Source organism: Leptonotus elevatus, chromosome 22 (genome assembly GCF_054856555.1).
Source record: "Leptonotus elevatus isolate MCC_2025b chromosome 22, RoL_Lele_1.0, whole genome shotgun sequence".
NCBI lineage: Eukaryota > Metazoa > Chordata > Actinopteri > Syngnathiformes > Syngnathidae > Leptonotus > Leptonotus elevatus.
Genome location: NC_141260.1, coordinates 5,791,069 through 5,799,413, shown reverse-complemented (window position 1 = coordinate 5,799,413; position 8,345 = coordinate 5,791,069). Strand labels below are relative to the sequence as shown.

Genomic DNA, 8,345 nt, shown 5'->3' with positions numbered 1-8,345 from the left:
CCACAGCAGGATCCTGAAATGATTGAAACCATTTTAATTATCTTAAATTCTAACTAATATAATTTTAAACATTTCATATGTTAATGGTTAATGTTGTGAGTATAAAAAAAGTTACCTCAGTCCCAGGACGACGGGGGGATGATGGTCTGGAAGGAACCTCCGCAAGGGCTGGCCTTTCCTCTGGCTGAAACGACAAGCAAACAATAATTCTTTAACACACAGCACTTGAGTGAAGAGTCACTAATTTCTGTTTGTGATTTTAAGTAAGACTTCTCAGGGCTGATAAGAATGCAATGCAAACCTGGTGCTCTCTCCGTGTGCTCTTATGGGCTAGCCGCTGTCGTCTGTGCCCTGCGGTGGATGTCTAACAAGAAAGAGCAAAAAAAAAAAAAAGAGAAATATATATATATATATATATTTTTGCTTTTACTGCGAAGCATTGTTACTACAAGAATGGACAATTAACTATACTTTTTTTTTTGTCATGAAGATAGATATGTAAACATAACGGGCAAACAAAATAGGAAAACTGAAATACCTTCTTATCCTTTGGATCCTGGGCAGTCCTCAGGGCTGGAAAGATGAGCTGGAGACAGCTTGTCCATCGCCTCCAACATGGGTGGGCTGAACCAGAGAGGGTTCAATGGGATGTTGCACTGTAAAAAACACAACAAAATAGAAATAGAGAAATAGAATTTTAACATGTGCCATGGTAAAAGGCTGAATGAATCCATGATCACCATCACAAACCTGGAGAGTGCCCATCCACCCAGTGGGCCCACAGGTGACCTCAGAGTCCACAACCGAGCTGCTCTGAAATGACTAGTGACATTATTGCAACACACACATTCATAAAATTTAAGGTTTTCAAAAACATGTTAGGAGGTTTTCAAAAACATGTTAGGCTTGCGTTTACCTCCTTGGCCTTCCCGACGAGTGTCCAGTCAAAAGGGTTGGAAGGCTGAGGCGCAGTGACCTCACCCTTAACAACCACTTTTGGTCTGAACACTCGAGCTGGTGGCGAACGCTGAGGAGCAGCCGGTGCAGGTGGTGCAGTCCTCTCCATCCGCAGGTTGACGGCAGCCCACAGCAACCGCGCAAGCACCGACATCCCATCGCTGTCACTGAGGTGTACCTTCCAGACATGATCAGAAAAAATATTATACATCTACAAACATACTTTTGATAGGAGGAGCACTAATAAAATGTTTGTTTTTTGCAGCAATTAATGTACTTACCCCGTCTCTACACCACAAGTGAAGATGTGACAGCGGGAAGTGGCCAGCAACAGATAGGTAGCGAATACCTACAGTAACAAAGAAAAAAAAACATTAGCCCAAGAGTCCCCCGCTGAGACACCAATGAAATCAGATCAGGAGGTGACTTAAAGAAAAGTAGAACACTTTGTGTGTGAAAACAATTTTCAACATGAAACGTACCCATAAGTGCTGCCACCCGGTTGTACTCCTGGCGAAGAAGGTCCTGCTGGTCCAGCTCGACGTTCAGACGAGGGGGGAAGTCCAGCACAACGACCTGCACAAAGTTTAAAACTGTAAAATATACATCTGGAGCAAGATGAACTTTCAATCGTATTCCATCCTTCAATATTCATTAACTGTTTAACTACGGGAAAAGGCTGAAATGTATTTTAAACAGAACATATTTGACATATGCAAGTACATACTTGAAATGTAAATGTATGATCTATATGAAGGAAATGTGTGAACTTACGTTGGGCCAGCGGCTGCAGACGGTGTGCAAGAACTGGCCAAAGTCAGCCGCTGCCTCAGCGATGGGGCGGCCCAAGTTGTTGCTGGGAGCCAAAATGCAGACCACCTCGGGTGACCGAGGCAGAACAGCATTCAGCACCTCAGCACGCAACTCGGAGGCCCTGGCACCCGGGGTGGACATCACGGCAAACGAGAAACGTCCCTCCGGCATCTTCACAACCCCATCGGCAATGGCTCGCAGGTGGGAGTCACCAACAACCAGGACAAACTATTACAAAAGAAAAAAAAAAAGTAGTAATTGAAAAAAGGAAAGAGGTAATTTAAAAAAATAGACACAAATGAAGGTTGTTAATTTGTTATAAAGGCAGAGTTGATTATAAAACATACCGTGTTGTCCTGGTTCAGTGCTGGAATGACCAGTTTGTGCCTCCGCCCAGTCACAGCTGAAACTGGCCATTCCCGAACTCTGTGGCGCCAGCCAGTGCCTCTGCCTAAAATGATGCACACACAGAATACCATGTCAAGTCTCAACTTCAATTGCTGACAATGCACAGTACAAGTACATGTTCCACTTTGAGTGTATATGAACCTGCAAAATATTGGAATTGTTTAAAATAATCAATTGTAAAACTGCTGCAAAAGCAATTAAAATTATGACTGACCTGGTACCAGAGCCTTGGCACAAACAGGGGACACCTAAAACATAAAGCATAGACATTACACAATTGTAGGCATGTGCAGTCACCACAATGCAGAGTAAATAGCAAACATAGGTTAAATTAGTTTCAATTTAAATTGACCAGGTATTTTGTACATACAAGTGATGTTAATTCAGGCCAGGTTTATTAATGAAATTCTTAATCACAAAAGAGATTCAAGGACTTAACTGATACTTTTGTTTGTGTCTGAAATGCAGTCACAATTGCTCAATTTTGCTAGAATTTTCTGATCAAATACATGAGCAGAAAGGCAGCAGATTGTACCAGATTAGATTATAGTATAAAGGAAGTATATAGAAATATGTTTATGACAAAACAATGACATACACTGTTTAGATAGACATGAAGTCTAAAACAAAACATTAGTTATTAAATATAACCGTCTTAGTTATTATTATTTACATCTGGTCTATGTAACTTAAAAGAAACCATGTGAAATATCTGTGTCCGGGCTCGGCATCTCACAAATTTGTGATCAATGTTAGTGAGTTTATTTTCAACATCAGTAAAATTTTTGAAATCTTGTTAAAAACAGACTTCATCACAATTAAATTCAGAATTAGTTTGACATGAATAAAGCAATGCACAAATATCGCTCAGTCATACACTATATTTGTCAAACTATGCCCTGGTGAAGACAATCTTGTGTTGAAACATGTTGGTAGTCCATTTTTAATAAAGGATTTTTTTACATTACTATTGAGTGTCTTGAATACACAGACTGCTTTTTACATTTTTCTGCTTGACTATATTTGTAGCCGGAAATAATGTGTATTGCACATTAACAAAGTTAATTGCATTTTGCCTGCTGTGGAACATACCTGGTGGGCAGCCACAGTAGAGGTATGCGGTGGGGAGCGGGCGTCCACAGTGGCGAGCCGACTGGCTGGAGCTGAAGTTCGGACTCTGGCCTTCTAAATACACATTGCAAATGTTTAGGATATTAAAAAAAAGTGTAATAGTGATAAAAAAAATGATAAACTCTTGCTAAAATATGGCGTGAAACTCGTACCTTGTTCACTGCAGACTGCATCGTGGTCCCATCACTGGTGGCAGAGGGTGGGGACCGAGGCTGAAAACAAAATATACAGCACATTGAGGACCTAGCAGTGTGACTCAAAATAACTCAACACAGAATACACCACCGCCAAGTGCAGAATTGAATAGAGGCAAAGTACCTGCTGGGGTGCGATGTTTGGGCTCAGTTCCGGAGCAGCAAGGTCCAGCTTCTTCCATCGGCGCTTGGCTGCCTCGGAACGCTTCCCCTTCCGCGGCATGCTGCTACAGCAACCTTTACTGTAAGCAAAAAGAAAAGAAAAAAAACTTCCCAAGACAAAGTCAAAAGTAAACTGGCAGTAAAAAAAGGAAATCAATTCAAACACAACAAAATAGTAAAGTAATGATATTAGAGTGTTTGTAATGTGCTGTTGAGTGCAAGTTCAGCTGTATTTGCGTTCTAGACTCTGTGATGTAGATCTTATATATGTATTATGTTGTTTGAGGGCAAGATGGAAGCAGGTAGATGAGGTGGAAGTCCAAGGCGGTGCTGAAGGTTTGAAATCCAAGTGTCACGGTCAGCAGCTTTCCAATTCGCACAGTGCTCAGCGGATCGCTAAAAGATTCAAGATAAAATTTGTAGTTAATCTCAGATGTGTTTGAAACATTAAAAATGTACATTGAGTCTAATGAGGCAGTGGTGTCATTGTAATAAAAATAAGAAACCGTCATCAATTGAAGTATAGTAACATCACACATTGTATAGTTCATTGATTATAAATAATGGATGGGGTGAGCAGAGCCTTCAATAAATCCTCAACAATAGAAAAAAATGGATCCACTATAGACTTCCTTGTTTACTTATTAACAAAGAAAACGGTATTGTAATAACATTGTTACTTTTTTTTTCTTTTAGATTAATTTCCATGAGGTGAAACGGTTTGGCAAAATGGATGGATATTCTGGATGGCCATGAAAAAAACGATCGCTACAGAAACCAACGGTAATCTTTCAAGGGGGAAAATAAAGGCAGCTTTGACAATTTACAAATGTGTGCTGTAGTCAATCAATGAAGGTCATTTAACAGTGTAAAATACTTCCAAAATCCCTCATCGGCGCCGCTCCGCGACACGGTCGAGCAGGACACGCCACTCAACAACCGACGCCCCCCTCCCCCACCCCCACCACGACGATGACAGACGAGACAAAAGCCTTACTGTATATTGTAGCAACGAGGGCTATACACAATTGAGATTTAGAGCCTACTCAAACTTTTCTTTGTTTTTGTTTTCTTTTACTGCACATTAAAACCTTAAAGTGAGATCTGCTAGCTCTAGCTAGCGCTAGCAGGTGTAGTTAGCATGTAGGCTACCATGTCTAGCACTTAACTTTACCTATCTTGTTAAAACAGCAGCCGGATAACACAACGTTCAAACACATCAAATACGTTTCAATACATCGCCAGTATTAACGTGATGTAGTTTAGGATGGGGGAAAACTTGCAAAATCTCACTTATTTAGCATTATACATCAGACTAAAAATAATTGCCGTGCAACACTTACCTCAGACGAGATGAAATGGGACGAGACCGTCGTCGAGAACCTTCTAAAATAGTCTCATTCATGCGTCTTTAATTGGCCACAGCACAGACAAGCAGAAAACGACCAATCAGGGAAAATAGATAGGACAACACGAACTCCAACTATCAGCAAGAGGGGTCCGTCGTCTAGAACCTTCCAAAATCAAGCGAATGTCATTGGCCACAGCACAGACAAGCAGAAAACGACCAATCAGGGAAAAGAGATAGGACAACACGAACTCCAACTATCACAAAGTGGGTTGCAGCCCGATGGTGAGGTTGGAGCGCGCTGCATCCGAGGAGACCAGTTTAAGGGGGCAACTGCGCTGCGTGCAGCTGCAAGGTTCAATAATGCGGATTGTGTCATACAACACTCGCGGGTTGCGAGTAGGACATACTGCTACATACAGGACAGGCCGTCTGGTGGTGGATGCGCTGCTTGACCAATTGTATGTGTTTTTTGCACATCAACATAAAAAAATAAATACATATAAAAAGATAAAAATTGTAATTCAAACATCCACTTTTTTAACCACTAAAAAGAACCAACCATTGTCTAATTCATATCTTTGTTTTCAGTGTTAAGGGAGTGACACATATTTTAATTACTATGCATTTAAAAAAATCTGATTAATCTGTTATTTTAATTTCAGCAATTATCACCTGTATAGGTATATATATAAGTATATTGAACATAAAACAATCTAGTTAAATGAACCTTCCAATTTGAATTTGTTGATTTACACCATTAACCAAATTTTATTAACATCTTACAAATTCCTTTTATATGTCTATGTGTGCCCTGAGGAAACTGTGGAGACAACATGCGCACAGTCACTGTTTGTGCATCTTGAAGAACTCATCAATATTATAAAAGAAAACATTTATTTTAGCAAAGGAAATGGACAATTTTTAGTATTAAATAATAAACCATAATCAGCAAAAAACACAGTAATAGTCACGCTACAAATTTGGAAAATAATCAAATAAAAACATTTTGTGACTGAAAAGTCCTGGCTGTACCTAATCAATTGGCCAAGATGGCCGCCGCCCTCGGCGAGCGGAGTGGCGAGAATCCTGGTCATACCTAATCAATTGGCCAAGATGGCCGCCGCCCCGGGTGGGCAGAGGGGAGAGAATCCTTGGTGTACCTAATTAATTGGCCAAGATGGCCGCCGCCCTGGGTGGGCGAAGTGGCGAGAATCCAGGGTGTACCTAATTAATTGACCAGAATCCTGGGTGTACCTAATCAATTGGCCAAGATAGTAGTAGTAGTAATAGTATTTGCAATAGTAGTAGTCGTATATAGGCCAAGCCTTGAGTACACCAAGAAAAAAAGGGGCTGAGTTGAGCTCAACAGTGAGAGATGATTGGCTGAGGCAGTTGCTATGCAAAAGTGACAGACCATTCACGCACACACATTTGATTTTAACTTGTTGCGAGACGTCACGCACCCACATTCCATTGATTTTGTATAGGATACGCTCACCTCAAACAAAAGCCTCTCACGACCTAACGGTTGAAGATGCAGATTCCAGAAATGGCTCGTTAGAACGGCAAGGGTTTGGGGAACGCGAGCATGTTCTCAGTTTTTTAATCGGATGAAAAATGACCAACTTAGGAGCAGGTTGAAAACTTATGATTGATCGAAAATGAAGAGGGAAAAACGGCGAAAATAACATTGAAAAGAGATCGAAATAGTCCGACTTCTCCTCGCTTAAAGTGAAAATAAAGGTACTAAATGACACCTTAGCCAAATAAAACTTAGTTTTTCAGAAAGCAGAGGCTTGTGGCTACAAAATGTGCCAATTTGATGTCTAGTGAGCAAAGATTGTGGCCATGGTGACGAGTTGAAGTGAAACTTTTGGAAAAATATTTTTTTGTTCCCGTCACTGAAGCCTTAATTAGTCAAACTCTAAATAGGCGACTTTCACCCCTTTGCTCACTGTCTTTGAACCCGCACAGGGGGGGAGCTTTCATTCCTTAATTATTTTTTTTGACACTGAGCTAAAGATGACAAAAATTCCAACAAAATGAGCTAAAATTCATATCGGAGCTAAAATTCATATCGGTCGGTCAACGTATGCGCGCGCAGCGTGTCTTGGAAAAAGGTGTTTGATTGGAGTTGATGTCTTTCGGATTCCCATTCATTCCTATGGGACTTTATTTGGGAGTTTTTTGGGAATAGCGTCGCCATGGTAACTGGGAATTCCCTTGCGGAAAAATCGGTGGAAGATTAAAAAAATAATAAAAAGAAGAAGAAGAAAAATACTAGAAAAATTTCCGCGGAAATTTTGAATGGGCCTGCTGACTCTTGCAAGGTGGAAAGATGCATGCTCTGAACTGTTTGCCAAATGTTGGTGTACTTTACCTCTCAATTTGTGTCAGCAGGAATAGAGTTCAAGACAATTTGTAATAACTGCAGTTATTACATGTGTAATGGCTTCCCTTATGTCTTGATTGACATTTTAGTCATATCAAAAGGGAATCAGTTTAATTTCTTGCTTATAGTGTAAGTGATTAACTAAAATATAAAATGCAATATACTGTATCATGGAGCAAATACAGTATGAATGCAGTGTTTAAATTTGACATTGCATATTAAAAGGCATGTTGGTGCTGATCAATATTGCAGGAATATTACTCCAAAGTACATGTAAAACGGCTCTTAAAAGAGCCGTTTTGGGTCTTTGTTACACAGCATCTTCATCTTTTCCTGAGCACACAAAGGAACAAGTTGTTAGAAAATAGGCAGCAAAACTGAACAGTTAAAACTTAATCTAAATACTCATCCAATACACATGTGACGGTTTTTCAGTGAGGAATCCTGTAGAATAAATCATTTTGGTCTACGTTTGCGGGATCCCTTTTTTCATCTTTTCTCTCCACCAGTTGTACCGGACATAACAACCTTGATATCCTTGGCCATGTCAAGTTGCGCCCCTTGCTGCGCTCCATCCACCTGTATTGCATGTGAAAATGAAAAATGAGTGTTCAATGTTTGCCTAGATCAATTCAGTAATCAATCATCACTTACCATCACAGTTCATCCCTTACCATCGCAGTTCCTCACTGACACCAACACTTTTCATTGTGTTATAGTCACAATCACAATAAGGACAAACAAAACATTCAAGTCCAAATGCACGATGTCCTGCTAACAGAAAAGCACACTGATTAAAAGTACCGTCATACAACACTGCTCAAAATAAGGGAGCGCTTAAATGGCATATCCCATGTCTTAAATTCAATTTAAAGCTCAATAAGTTTAGAACTAACTAAATGATAAATATGTCTACAAAAAAAATGATTGGCCGCTC

The 8,345-nt window shown here is 40.2% G+C and overlaps 1 long non-coding RNA gene across 1 annotated transcript; it reads right to left on the bottom strand.

Moving 5' to 3' along the window:
• Positions 1-1,029: 1,029 nt before the first annotated feature.
• LOC147155448 (uncharacterized) lies at positions 1,030-1,489 on the bottom strand. The gene is made up of 3 exons (XR_015092270.1): positions 1,440-1,489; positions 1,239-1,306; positions 1,030-1,135 (listed from the first exon to the last, which is right to left on the bottom strand). It is a non-coding gene; the product is annotated as an uncharacterized LOC147155448 (long non-coding RNA).
• Between the last annotated feature and the right edge of the window lie 6,856 nt (positions 1,490-8,345).